We start from the raw sequence: 15,902 nt of genomic DNA on the forward strand, positions 1-15,902 counted from the left end.
AGAAGTAATTCTGTAAGGGCTCCTTTGGCTTGCAGGATTCTAAAAACGTAGGGATAGGAAACACATCGGAATAGGATAGGAATGCACATGGGAAACAGAGCATTTGTAAACATAGGATTTCTGTCAACTTGGTTGTTTGGTTCAAAGGAATTGGAAGAGCATAGGAATGCAAATAAACATGGCCAAATTAAAGTGAAACCATATGAAAGCATGTACATTTAGAATGTTATTCTGCCAGTAATGCACTTGGTCTTGTTTTCATGCATAGGATTTTGAAAAGTACGTCCAGGTGGATGTGTTGCTCCATTCCTTTCAACAAAATGCATGAATAATTGAATAGTAGAGTGCCATAGGAAAATTTCCTATTGCTATGTTTTTCCTTTAAACCAAAATAGCCCTAATGGGTCGACATGAATGTAGAGTAATAAGTGATGCGACAAGTGCACAACCTCTTTGCCGTAGCCGTGTCGACCTCGACATCATTGGGTTGATCGCTGAAGAAGTTGAGGTAGAGGTGGCTGTCGGAGGTGTGGAGTAAGATCTGGGGAATATATAGACGGCGTCTAGGGCATCGCTTTGTTGTGATGGATGGTTTCGTTGTTGGAGCAGCTGCAGTGAGCCGTAAGACGTCGAGGCTGAAGCAGTACAGGACGGACATCGTTAATCTCAAGTGGGATTCTAATAGCATCTCCAAAATATGATGTAAAATACATTAGCAAAAAGTGATAGATGTAAAATTTATAGCACCAAAAAACAGCTGACTACAACAAATGAGCTAAAAACTATTGACTTTGGACTTAACTGTCGAAACTACAATTTACTTTGGAATCTGAATGTTACTGTCGAAACTGAACGCACTGGTAGCAGAGAGGCACTTCACATGTAGTTTAGGCCGCTCGAGCACTAGTAGTAGAGAAACAATGATCTAAATCAGCAGGCGATCGACAAGGAACATAGTAGCAGATACCAGCCGGAGTAGTAGCGCTTGGAGGAGCAGCGCGAACTAGAGCTAGAGCAGCAACTCGTGTAGATGCAGCAGCCCGTGTACCAGCATTAGTAGCACGAGCGAGAGCAAGACCAAAGCAGTAGCACGAACGAGGGGGAGAGCAGAGCAGGAGCGTGAGGGAGCAAGGGCCGGATCAGCAGCAGTAGAGCGAGCGAGCGAGAGCCGGAGCAGCAACAGCACAGCAAGCAAGAGCCACAGTATCAGTCCGAGCGAGCGAGCGAGAGCCGGAACAGTAGCAACAGATCCGGCTGGTATGGACGCCGCCGCCGAAGGGTCCTCACACTGGGGGATAGCTACCATGGAGATGTCGCTCGCGGCTCCGGCTTCGAGGTAGTCGTGCCATGGGGGTGCGGGATGGAGCACCGTCGGTGCCGGGAGGTCAAGTTAAGGAGATGGTGCAATCTGATGAGTCTACAACCTCTTTCGTGGCGCCGAGTAGGCCTCGGCATTGTACGAGGAGTCGGTGAGGATGTTGCGATTCCGGTATACCAGGTTAAGGCGGCGCTGTGGGGATGGAGTAGTCGCGATAGACAAGGTGATCATCGGAGCAACTCCTTGGAGGTGGAGGACGGGGCGGCTGAACTGGTGGGACCACGAATCCTCATCCGGGGAGGTGGATGAGGGACATCGAGCTGTTGTGGTGGACGACGTCATCGGGGAAGAGGCTTCGACTGGGTAGCGGTGAGGTGGCGGACGGAGGAGGCTGGGGTTTCGCGGCTGGAGCAGAGAGGTTATGGCGGCCTAGGATTTCGAATGGCCAAAAGGAGGTGATGGGAGGGGGGAACCATGACTTAGGGACGCGCTTTTCCAAAATTTTGGGTATGTTACAAAAGTACCCCCACCGATTTGAACTAGCGACCCTTTTGGCTCAGGAATAGAAGGGGAATTTCATGTGTTGGTATTTGGTAGCTGGAGGGAGTTTTCGCACGCATTGTAATTTTGGGATAGCAAGGCGTGGGTTCCAAAGGCGCGAGTTTTGGGAGCACGATATCTGAATTTTCGGGATATAACAAGGCGTGGGTTGAATTTTAATAACAAGCCTATCATGTAATATTGTACATACCAAATCAATTCACTCTTCCCTTAACGAAAAAACAAAAAAAAAAGCTACTCACACCACACAAAGAGAGAGTCTTGTCCCTTTATACTGTACAAATGCTATTCAAAGCTATGAATCCATGTTATGTCCAATTAAATTTTTCCGCTGGCTGTATAATGCATGTAACCTACTCATAGCAACATTTTAGTGCATTCCAAATGTCTATACTACCGCTGCAATTCGAACTAAATTTGAATTCATTTCTCTATTTGAATAAGAATCTACAATCATGATTTTTGCCAACTTAAACCATCATTCATGTATTATCTTAGCAACACACCACATGATTACTATAGAGATAGATATGAACTATGAATACTATATGAAATCGAATTCAAATTTTTGAATACACTTGATGTTGATTCCAAATAATAGTACATTTGATGTACTAACTAGATCTTCATAATCTAAACCATGTTCCATACGTACACCATGTTTATCACACAAGGTATAGTGCCCCGCCCCCAACATTATAACATGTATTTAGCCCTGAGCTGCAAAAGCCACACATTATCACAAATTATAATCAATGTTCTATATATTATATGTAGTACTAGCAAGATGCCCATGCGTTGCACGGAACATCAAGATGCATTTGTATAAGTAGTTTATGTTGTGGGAGAAAAGGATGAACAAGGGAAGGCCTTATTTGTAAATGTGGAGAGGGGTGTGGGTATCTTTTTTTCAGAATTGCCATAGTTTTCTTCCTATCTGTCAGATATAAATATGATGGCCTATATTGCAGGATGGTAGGCACACCATCATCACCAACTTTGTTATATATATATATATATATATATATATATATATATATATACAATATTTTATGTAGTATAACATGTTCATACACTACAAAAAAAATACTTCCGTGATGATACGTGCTTGTCACAGTAGGCCGCGTTTTCTGTCATGCATGTACGTCCATGAAGATTTTATGACAGAATCAAGATTGTCATACATGTGCTGTCGTAGAAGTGTTCCATGACATTACCAAAATTATCATCACGGAAGTGTCCACTTCCATGACGATAAATCGCGCGTCACAGAAGTACTTTCGTCAAGGGTGACCGACACGTGGCATCCACCGTAACGGAACACCGTTAAGCTATCGGGTCGGGTTTTGGATCTGATAACCCGTTAACAGCCCCGACCAATGGGGATTTTCCACGTGTAAAATCATCATTGGCTAGAAGAAACACGTGTCGGCTCATCGTTGGGGCAGATGTCATCCACTCATTGGACAGAAGGCGCCTATGATACGTCGACACGTGGCACGGCCCAACATAGGCCCAAACCTGTGAAAAGGCCGGCCCGTTTGACTTGGTCAAAAGATGGCGGGCCGGCCCATGTAAAGCCTGTTAATGGCCTGTTCGCATATAGCCCATTTACAGCCCGCTAACCCAAGGCCCGTCACGCCCTATCCGAATTAGGCCCAGTAGTGTCATCTGGGCCATCCAATATGATTCCATCCCGTTTTCACTTCTGGCCCATGTATGGCCCATGACGTCTTTCGGCCCATATGAGGCCCTATGTAACTCTTGGCCTATTAACGGCCTGTGGTGAAACTGGCCCATAATGAACAGTGTATCACTTTACCCCCATTAACGCCCCATGGTGAAACTGGCCCGTAATGAGCAGTGTATCACTTTATACCCATTAACGACCCATTATTCCGTTGGGCCGTTTCCAGCCCATATTATCTTTCGGCCTTCTCAGAGCCCATTTATTGTTGGGCTCATTTCCAGCATTCTTTTACATACGGCCCATTACTGTCATTTTTTGCTTGTGGGCCAAATTCAGCATGTGGTTACAGTCGGCCTATTTGTGGTCCGTTAATATGTTGGGCCATTTTCATAGCGTCATCAAATATGGCCTATTAACGATGGCCCATTATGGTCGGCCGATGAACGGACGATTCCAACTCTAGCCCGTTTACGACCATATCGTGGCCTGTTATTGACCCATGTTTGGCCAATCGATCATACTGCCCGTATAAGGACCATTGATGATACGACCCATAGAAGGGCCATTGTTTCTACGGCCCCTAGAAGGCCCATTGTTTCTACGGCCCGTAGAAGGCCCACTATTTCTATGGCCCATAGAAGGCCCACTATTTCTATGGCCCGTAGAAGGCCCACTGTTTCTACGGCCCGTAGGAGGCCTAGTGTCAACTACAGTAAATATTAGCCCATGGTTATTGTGGCCTAGTTTTAAAAAATAGGTTATTGCAGCCACTAGCAAACCGCAAAAAAAGAACTGCTATGAATACAAGCAAACAAATAAACAAGACAACAAGGAAATAAATAAGCAAGCAACTTACGCTAGGCTATCACGGCTATCACACATATTACATCCACTAGGCATCAAAGTTCACCACCAGTGCAAATAAACGCGCCGACAAAAGAATATACAAAACTGAGAGCACTTCAGAAGGCACTTGGCCTGGCCAGGTCGGCCCCCCCAAACAGCTGAAGAATGTGAGTAAACCACAGTTGTGTCAACGATAGATGCATCAACACTAGATTTAAGGCATGATGGTGCGCACGACAGTCCTCTGACATCTTCATTGCATCTTTGACTTCAAGTCAGAGCTGAGCTGAAGCAAGCCTTTGCGCTTTAAGTTGAGACTAAAGAAGTCAAACTGATTGAGGCAGCGACTGCAAAGAGGTTGTCTCACACCTGCTGGTGAGTAGCTTCAACTCACTATCTTCATCAAGACATGACCTTGGGGTCATCTCGCTGTCCTCAAGATGGTTTGGCTCACTATCTTCCCTAAAGTTCTACCTGGCGTAAGAGATATGACTGTGAAAGAGAAACAAGGAGACACGTAACAGGTTTCACAATTATATAAGCAAATACTGTTCTGCATAAGGAACATGTTTTTACAACTACAATTTGAAACTGGTAGTTGTTGCAAACATCCAATCAGATGTAAACAGCAAATCAAACAGCAGTGGAGGAAATGATGCCTATCCAAATCTATACTAGAACAAAGTTTGAAGGCTTGAGAAGGATGAACTTACATCACATGTTAACACGGGCTGGACAAAGTCCTTCTCCATGTTGATGGAAGGATAATTCAATAAATTCCCCAAAGAAAATTCTTTATAAGCGTTGCCATTATTCTACATTTTGCAAAGAGTAAATATAGATCAAATAATATTGGAAGAAACAGAGGATAATGAAGCTCAGGTGCAGACTGATGATACATAATTAAATAGCAATTAATTAAGTACAGTGTTACAACGCAAAAGGGAGAGAGGTACTAACAAGAGCAATCCAGAGCCCATTATTGTTTTGAGATCATATGATCCTTTGAGCAAGGAGATTCATCTGAAATTAGTTTTCATACAAGAGAGAAGGTAAGGCACAAGCAGAAATTTAGGAGTTCAAATTTTGAATTGATATCATAGACAGTACCTGACGCTGGGCTCCCAGCAGTTCTAATAGGGGTTTGGCCACTGGAGTAGGGGTGAAGTGTGGTACAGTTGTGCTTGTGTTTTCTGTGGCTGCTGATTTATCTGATTTAACAGGTATAACTACCTTTTTCCAAATACCTAGTTTGTACTCCTTGAGGATCTGCACTCACCCTCTTCCTTTTGGACATCTATTACGAAAGAACAACATTTGAGTGGAAAAACATAGTGTGATGACACATGGAAAAGGTACAGAAAATGGATAGGTATGGCATATACTCATATATGATGCTTAAACTAAGCAGATGGTGTAACAAAGTAGAAGTAATGCAAGAGGTCAGATGCAAAATATGTGCGACCAATACAACTTTGCAAAGTTAGAGCAAGCACCTTGATGGGTGAATAAGATAGGCCATCCTCCACCATGCCAAGTTTGTTAGCCCGTGCATCGTTCCGCAATATTCCTCTCGTGCACCCATTCTCATATTCATTTTGATAATGTTCAATATCTGACATGCATGAAAACATAAAAACAAGTGCGATTTTCTTTGTAATGCAGAAGTGATTCTAGTCCAATACTGCCTCCCTGTAAACCCCTTTGTGCTATCTCTGCAATTCTTCTAAAAGATGCCATGCATGCTGTAATTTGTTGTGTGCATTAATATAATGTGGCTTACTACTCAAAATATGAGAGCTCCAGAAGTGATGACACTTTGCGGATGACAGCTTCAACATATAGTAAAGAAGAACAAGTCAACCTGACCTGACAGATTCAAAATATACTAAGGGAGAACAATTCGACCTGACCAGTCGACCGCAAGAGAAGGGTATCCTCTTAAAGAAGAGCAGAAGAGCAAACAGATTGAAGATATTACAAGTCTTTCAATACAATGTCGGTTGGCCACCCATGATGAACCAGAGCGCACAGAGAAATACCATTCTTTCCGGTCTCTCCATATGTGGCTCACATGCATTTCGAAACTAAAGTAGGAACATTTAGCTAACCAATTAAACATCTCTCAGTTTTACTAATATCAGCAATAATATCAGATATGAATTTGTACAACTAAGCTTGTTTAGCTCGATGGGTGGAGCAGTGCTATTACGACACAAACCACGTAGGCTGATTGTGGTCATCATAAAATGGGGAAAACATAAGCATGATGAGTACAGTGTTGACCGTGGCAGTGGGATGGTAGATCTGAAGCTGCAAACTGTGCAAAGGGTAGTTAGCAACCGATGTTTGCTTTGAAATAACAACTAAGATTTGGTATGGACAAGAAAGTACGGTCAACAAGTGACAAAGAAATGCAATTATGCTTTCTCTCTATATGTCGCGACATGCATTTGGAAACTCAAGTGGGACCTTTAGCTAACCAATTAAATGTGTCGGTTAACTAATATCAGTATCATATCACAATCGTATTTGAACAACCAAGCTTTCGAATTCTGAGTGTTGTGTTGTTTAGCTTGAAGGGTGGAGTAATGCTAGTACGACAGAAAGCATCTACGCAGATCATAGTATAGTAGATAAAAGGGGAAAACCCTAAGCATCAAGAGAAAAATCAGGAAAGTGGAACTAGCTGGACCAGTGGGTGGAGCACATGCTTTTCGAAACGAATATAGGAACATTAGGTGACCAATTAAGCGTTCTCTGTTTTAGTGATATGAGCATCATATCAGATTCGTATTTCAACACGTAAGCTTTGGGTTGAGGTCTTGAGGAGCAGTGCTAGCACGACAAGAAGCACCTACGATGATGGTAGTGAATATAAAGGGGGAAACCATAAGCTTTACGAGTATAGTGCCCGTGCCATGGCGGATCTGAAGGTGCAAACCGGACAAAGCTACTTCGCAACCAATGTTTGCTTTCAACTAGCCACTACGATTTGGTACGGACAAGAAAAGTACAGTAAACAAATTATGATTTATTTTCCGGGTGAGATCAATAACTTAAGCACATATGGAAGAGTACCACCTCTCTTGCGACGCCGTGTGGGCCTATGCTGATACGTTGAGGGTGCTGCGGGTGTGATGGCTGTCTGTGGCGGGGAAGAAGACTTTAGATGGCAGATGGCCAGGTCGGGGGATATATCCTGTTGCCGTGGACAAGGCGGTCGTAGGAGCGGCAACGGCAAGGTGGACGACGCTGCTGATGAAGCAAGAGGAGGCGATGAAAGGATCCTGGTCCATCATCGTGGATGAGAGACGTCCATCTCTTGCAGTGGATGACGGGGTAGGGGTAGCGGCTCCGGCAAGGTGGAGGATGGGGTGGCGGACGGAGGAGGATGGCCGCATTGTGGAGGTTGTTGAGCCGCCGATGGTGTATGAATGGGGAAATGGAGGGGAAGGGGGGGTCTCAAACTTTGGGACGCGCTTCTCTGAAATGGGGGAAAGTTATGAACTTATCCCCCGTTGAAAATTTCAAACATCGCATCGATTGGGGATAGGACGGTAATCTCACATCTCCCAAATATTTGCCGGTAACTATTTCGGGCGAGGAGAGGGTGTTTTGCCGCCCACGGCTAGAGCCCACAGTGTATGAACGAGGCTGACAGGTAGGGCGGTTGTGTCACGTCTGATGGAAGTTACACATCTGCCCCTATTTAAAATATTAGCCTACATCGATTTCAGACGAGGAGAGTTTGTTTTGCCGCCCACCATGTATGAATGGGGAAATGGAGGAAGAGACACATGTCTTTCGGACGAGCTTGAATCAAATGTGTTTTGCCGCCCACGTTTGGCGCCCACCGTGTCTGAATGGGCTCAGAGGTCGTCGTGTCATGTCTGATTGAAGTTACTAGTCTACCCCTATCGATAGAAGTGTAAATCCGGTCGATAAGGATGTCAAGTGTCAGGGGTAGACCGTAATTTCCATCTCGCAAACACTTGCTTCGGGCAGCCCACAAATTATAGTGGGTGTTTAGCCGCTTCGTTCAAAACTTGGGAGAATTAGCATTCACGTTTGCCCTGGGCCCTGGCAAACTAAATTCAAATCCAATTTGTATTCGATTACGAATATCCATAGATAAATAAACATTTTGTTATTTATTTCTTCAAAACCACAACAAAGATTTATTCCACCTTTATATATGATTATTATTTAGAAATGTCGGGATCTTCGAATTCAGTAGGTTGGATACACTCTGAGTCAAACAGTTATTTCATCCAATACAATATGCTCACACGAAAAACAGTTCACCTTATGTCAATCATACAAGTACTAAGGATTACCTCGCCTAAAAATTTGGATCATTACAACACATGGACAACATAGGGGGTCTTGCAACATAATCCATTCAGAGACATGACACGACATGCAAGTACAATAATCTAATGACAATTTCAACTGGTATCTAAAGAAGAACCGGGATTACCTTGGGCTTCAGATAGCAGAAACATCAGGACCTCCTCCGTCTTCAAATGCAACATTCTTACTGCCTCCAATTCTTGGGTTGCTTGCATAATGCGTGCCGCTAATTCCGTAATTTCCAGCCTCAAGATAAAGATTAGCTCATTCATGGCAGCCACACAATCTCTTTCTGCCTCTAGTAGAGCCTCAAGCACTATAATATCTGTGCTCAAACTGCTCTCCGGCGGTGTTGCCTCTGAACTACTACCATCTGGTAACATGGATGGCACACTGCTTCCACAAATAGATTCTGGGGTTGTACATTGTGTCCTAGTGTGAACGGCATCCTGAAAGGTTTTCGCTGGACATAAGTAAGAGATAGTTATCATATGATCCAGGCAGTAAGCTTACATGGTAAACGACAGATGAATTATTGCCGAGCATGGCAAACTATATTTAAATGGTTTGAAGAAGCATCAGCCGAAAAGAAATTAAAATGGTAAGATGAAACTAGGGATGTAAGTGGCAAATAAACGACATCCGCCAGTCCCATCTAGTTAGTTTTTGCTACCTCCCTAGTTCATTTTCCTCAAAAAACAAAAACTCTTTTGAACTATCATACCACTAGTGGACTTTAATCAGGATTAAACGGGACCCAGTTGACATCCCTAGTTGAAGGGAGTGTACCACCGCTATATTTAAGTTGCCAAGTCATCTAAGTAGTTGAAATAATCTGAGAAAGCACTTAATAGTGTGGCTTTATATAAACTACGAAGACAGTCTTGTGATGAAGTTGAGAGGAAACGTTAAGGACTCAAATGAAATAGGCATGCATTTCTTTACGATAGTATAGTAGGCACTGCTGACATATTGGCCAACTCAGGTTTAGCGTAACAACAAACAAGCATTCGAATCAAGCAATACAGCAAAGCAGACAACTGAACTATTTGTAATTCGGTAGGATTACAGGTTGAGGGCACAAGCCAAGAAAGCAGCCCACTCGCATTACATTTCACATGTACTAAAACACACTGGCTTACCATATGTTGTTGTGAAGCCTCGCTGCTATTGCAATGTTCTTTGAAGATATCGTCAACATCCCGTGGTTGGAAATCTAGTTGTTGTAGTTTATTCTGCACCCTCTATTTAGGTAAAATTAATTTTAATCGCATGCACTGGTCCGAATTGATCATCAATGGTTCATCTAAACTAATGAAAGAAGGGTGTGTGCATACACGACAATATATCTACTTCCCTCTATTTTTATGCTTGTTCAAGGTGCAAGCCCCAAAAGAACAAATATTTCGCTTGATGGGTTTGGCAGCTCCATAATTAATAGAAGCATCAAATTAGTCATGCAACTTGGGAAGATCAAGAACACACAAACAAGTAACCAACAGATGCTCGGAGCAGTGATGTAATAGCTAGCATCAAAAAATGTAGGGTAAAACGAACAAAAAGCAGCGGAACCACATGCTAGTTTGATGATGTGTAATTAATCATAGAGAACATTAAGCAGTCTGATGGAACCAATAGGTGGCATCAGAACAAAACTATAGCATATTAACTATTTGTGCACTGGTATGTAATTTAGCACATGTAACATGTTCACTACCAGAAGTATGGCCCTACAGGTGCAAGCAGAATAACGTGTCTCATGAAAAACTGAATGATGCCCTGAAGAAATTCAAAGGTGCGGTGCTTATGCTAGGAAAGTGAACGTAGGCGCCGGCCGTTGGATAATAGTACCTGATTCTCGGCGGCGTATGGGTATCGTTGTCATACTTGATAGCTAAGGATCATCGATGGTGCTCGTGTTGCGGTTGAGTTTGGGCCGGCTGTCGCCGTCGCTGAAGCGGCTCTGGTGCTACGGTTGCGGCGCCTGTCGACATACAAGAAAGCTCATCTATGGTAAGTGAACAGTTGCACGATAAAGAGAAAAAACGAAGGAATACAAATTGAAATAACCTGATGAGGCTGCGGCGTCGATAAAGCAGGGCCGGTGGAGTTGAATATGGCGTCCGTGGAGCGGGTCCGGTGCAGTGGACGAAGGCTTCGGCGGGCGCATTGTACAGTGCTTTCGGTGAGGCGGATCTGTTGCGGCGGACGAGGGCTTGTATGAAGGGCTAGCGAAGGGGCGGACAAGGGAGTCAGTGAAGGGCCTACACCGTGGTGGACGAGGGCGCTGGTTAAGAAGATCCGGTGCGGTGGACCATGATGGCGGTCAAGGAGATCTGGAGCGGTGGACAAGCCAGTCGCTGAAGCGGCTCCGGTGAAGTGGTGAGTTGGCAGTTGGGGGTTCCAAGGTGCGGAAGGTAGATCCGGTGGGGTGTGAGGTCTACCGCTGCAGCGGAGGACTAGATTCGGCGGCTTTCCATGGTTGGGGGGGTCGGGGAGGGGAAGGGGAGGGGCTCCGGGGAAGAATGTTGGGGGCAAAGAGGGGAAAACAATGGAGTTACCAAAGAAGCCCTTTTCCGTTCATGTGGCAGGGGTAAAACAGGAATATCGCAGGGCTAAACTTTCGGGCGCGTGATATTTCGATGTGAGCGGGAAGTTTGAAAGCTTTTGGCGCCTAAAATTATAAGTATTCTGCTCTCGTACGGCCGACTATGATATCATGGCCGATAATTTGTTTGTTTTGCATGCAAAATAATGTGCAAGTTTTGAAAATCAATGTCTCCAACTCGAAACTTAGATTGTCCATTCAATTCAAATATGGATCATTGAGTTACTCCAAGCAAATACATCATACGGTCCAATTCAAATGAAATTCCAAATGTGTTTATCCTAAATATGATGACAAAAGCAAAAATGTGTATGTGTATGAATAAAGTGGATGATTATAAAGTTTGAACGTGCCCGTATGTGTATATCTCTCGGTTTGATATATGAATTTGAAATCACGAAATCCCGGCTTAAAAAATGTACCTCCGTTTAAATGAATTACAAAAGCTAATGATGGAGTTGAATTCCAAAATTCCAATCTTAGGTTTGTAATTCTGGTACATTAAGGTATATCACGCATGTTCAAAAGTATCATTATCTCATAGTACAAACTGTGAAACAAATTGATCAACCATGAGTGCACAATATCTCAATTATGCTAAAGTCCCTCAAATATAGACACCTCACTCTTTATCCGAAGTCAACCCCCTCCCCACCACACACACACACACGCACACACACAGAGAAGTCGTTCTCTCCCCCAAACACCAACACACAAGCACATTAACAACCCTCTCTCTTGTAAAGTCCGGACCCCAACATAGGTCTCTATCACTTTGTCTCTCGGGCATGCACACATCTCTTCCCTCACTCTCTAGGTCTCCCGCTATCTCTCTTACCCATGCACACGCACTATGTAGAGTGTATATTTCCCATACACACAAAACATCGCCCCCAAACGTCTATCTCCCTAGTTATGTGGTTCTCGCGCACTCACCTCACACACCACCCCCACTGCGAACAAGTACACTTTGTCTCCTTGTGTACTACTCTCCTCTTTCTATCTCTCCCGCATGTGGACCCCCCAGCTCCTTCCCTGTATACATATATGTCGTGACTCTTTGCATACCTCCCTAATGTATAATCGTTCTCTATTTTGCACATTCTTGTCTACACCATCTATTCTAGATCTCTCATGAAGTCCCTATCACACACACGATGACTCGCGTCCCTTGCGTCTCCGTTCATAGGCCAATTCGGACAACATCAACATTGTCTCCCTATCTATACGCCATTTATGGACACAAATGACCCCTCTTGCCCCCTCTCTTCCTCTCTATCTCTCTCCGTCGCTAGCTCTCTCTTTCTCTCGCTCTCACACCCCTCTTACACACACACTCGATGTCTCTTCCAAATAGTCTGCTCCCCCGCCCGCACGTGTGCTATCCCGCTACTACCCATGTCACACCATTCCCCTTCTCTTATACTAGGTTTACGTCATCAGTGGTCTATCTACTCCACATACACTCTCTCCCTCTCACACACAAACGCGTGCACAAACACACAGACACACACAAACATCCATTTATCTGGATCCTCATCTCTCCCCATATCCGCATGTGTATCTCACACACTCACTCTCTAAGTATGTATATGTGTCTCCACGTTACACAACACAAAGCCCCATGTACATGTCTCTCTCTATCCTCCACACACATAGACACAAAGAATCTGTTATCATTGCCTCAGTATCTAACATATCACACACGCACTCTCTCTCTCTCTCTCTCTCTCTCTCTCTCTCTCTCTCTCTCTCTCGCAAACACGCTCAACAAGGGTTTCCCCATGAATAACTTACCATCTATTCATCAACAGTCGTGGCAGTACGGCGAACACGAGACGTGAAAAAGAATAAATCTACACGTGCTTATACCACCTAGTATGACTACTAGGACTAGAGCAAGCCAAAAAGCGCGCCGCCGTCACCCCCTCCTTGTTGGCGACGGGAAAATCTTTGTTTTACACAGTCGAGAAGTCATTGTGCTAAGGCCCCACATGTCGAGGCGTTGAATAGAATGTAGATACTAGTTTACGGAAGCAAGTATCGATAATGCGTTTGTATCTCCATACTTATATTTGTTCTCTTATAAAAAACCGAGTTGGTGATGATGGTACGTGTGCCATCTTGCAATATAGACCATCCGATCTATATCTGACGGTTGGAAATTAAAGTAAAAGATACCCGCACCCCTCACCACATTTGCAGACAAGGCATTCCCTCGTTCATCCTTATCTCCAACGAACCTCATTGTTGACCAATTAAGAAAGGAAGCCTCTGGAACAAACTGGCCTGGTGGCCGCTGCCGGCGTCGTCAATCCCCATGCCTCCGCTCAATCCAACCACCAACCACCACCACACCCCACTCAATCACAACAAGTGTTTTATAAAAAAATGCATCTTGATGTTCCGTGCAATGCACGGATCTTGCTAGTACTCCTAAACAAGAATAAGTTGGTGATGCTGGTGTGTCTGCCATCCGTCGTTTCTGATCATTAGATCTACATCTAACGATTGTGAGGTAAGTTGTTGCCTTTTCTCACCAACATCCCACTTGTCTACCAATTTGCAGAAAAACCCATAATTAGTATCTTAAAACCACCCACATCCCTCCCTGACCTCACCAAAACAGCCCAAGGAATATATTCTAATTGAAACATAATATATCTCTAGTGACATATGTATATCAAAATTAGAGTGTTTTGTACCAAGTTTGTGAATAAGTATTATTCTAATTATGATTCGTTTGCAACGGACATGAACATTGCTAGTATTTCCAACCATGCATATTTTTCCTAGTATTCGAGAGTTTTGAGTTTTCCATCAAGATATTAGTCACTCATGGTTGATATTTACTTTCAGTCATGTACACATATGCGCTATGTAACTAGCCTTGCTTATTGGCTTCCAAAGCTTAACTTTCACTCCTACTTACAATATGTAGAGTATTTAACAAAAAACTACCACTTTCAACCAGCCCTAGGAAGTATCTATTGTACAAAAAATAGCAAAAACATACCCAAAATTTCTTAATCCATGCCAAAAACTACTACCTAGTACTCCTACCAATTAGGTCCGTTTAAACCCATTTATGACAGGGTTGGCCCACACGTCCGTGCTGATGAGGCACCTTAAACCAACACATTTTGTTTGACCGTTGACATGAGGGACCCACATCTGACCTTCTATCCTGTTATTCCCCCTCAAATCATTATTTTCCTGAACATTACTTCAAATAGTACTGATGCGTGTTCGTCGGTGGCGCCGGTGATGAGCGAGTTGGCCGCCACTCCGCTGGACGGGCCGGACGCCGCGCGACCTCCGCACGGGTTGGTAGGCTGGTGATGTCTACTAGACAACCTTCTTCTTATAGACGTTTTTGGGCCTGCAAGTGCACAGGTTTGTAGGACAGTAGCAAATTTCCCTCAAGTGGATGACCTAAGGTTTATCAATCCGTAGGAGGCGTAGGATGAAGATGGTCTCGCTCAAACAACCCTGCAACCAAATAACAAAGAGTCTCTTGTGTCCCCAACACGCCCAATACAATGGTTAATTGTATAGGTGCACTAGTTCGACGAAGAGATGGTGATACAAGTGCAAAATAGATAGTAGATATAGGTTTTTGTAATCTGAAATTATAAAAACAGCAAGGTAGCGAGCGATAAAAGTGAGCGTAAACGGTCTTGCAATGATAGGAAACAAGGCGTAGGGTTCATACTTTCACTAGTGCAAGTTCTCTCAACAATAATAACATAGATAGATCATATAACAAGCCCTCAACATGCAACGAAGAGTCACTCCAAAGCCACTAATAGCGGAGAACAAACGAAGAGATTATGGTATGGTACGAAACCACCTCAAAGTTATTCTTTCGGATCAATCTATAAAAGAGTTCGTACTAGAATAACACCTTAAGACACAAATCAACCAAAACCCTAATGTCACCTAGATACTCCATTGTCACCTCAAGTATCCGTGGGCATGATTATACGATATGCATTACACAATCTCAGATTCATCCAACCAACACAAAGTACTTCAAAGAACGTGTGCCAACACCTATTCATAGGTTCATGGGCGGAACCCGCAAGTTGGTCACCAAAACATACATCAAGTGGCACATGATATCTCATTGTCACCACAGATAAGCACGGCAAGACATACATCAAGTGTTCCCATAAAAGACTCAATCCGATAAGATAACTTCAAAGGGGAAACTCAATTCATCACAAGAGAGTAGAGGGGGAAGAAACATCATAAGATCCGACTATAATAGCAAAGCTCGGGATACATCAAGATCGTGCCTTAGAGGGAACACAAGATAGAGAGATCAAACACATAGCTACTGGTACATACCCTCAGCCCCGAGGGTGAACTACTCCCTCCTCGTCATGGAGAGCGCCGGGATGATGAAGATGGCCACTGGTGATGGGATCCCCCTCCGGCAGGGTGCCGGAACGGACTCCTGAGAGGTTTTTGGTGGCTACAGAGGCTTGCAGCGGCGGAACTCCCGATCTATCTTGATA

The sequence above is a fragment of the Triticum dicoccoides genome, chromosome 1B (genome assembly GCF_002162155.2).
Source record: "Triticum dicoccoides isolate Atlit2015 ecotype Zavitan chromosome 1B, WEW_v2.0, whole genome shotgun sequence".
Classification (NCBI taxonomy): domain Eukaryota; kingdom Viridiplantae; phylum Streptophyta; class Magnoliopsida; order Poales; family Poaceae; genus Triticum; species Triticum dicoccoides.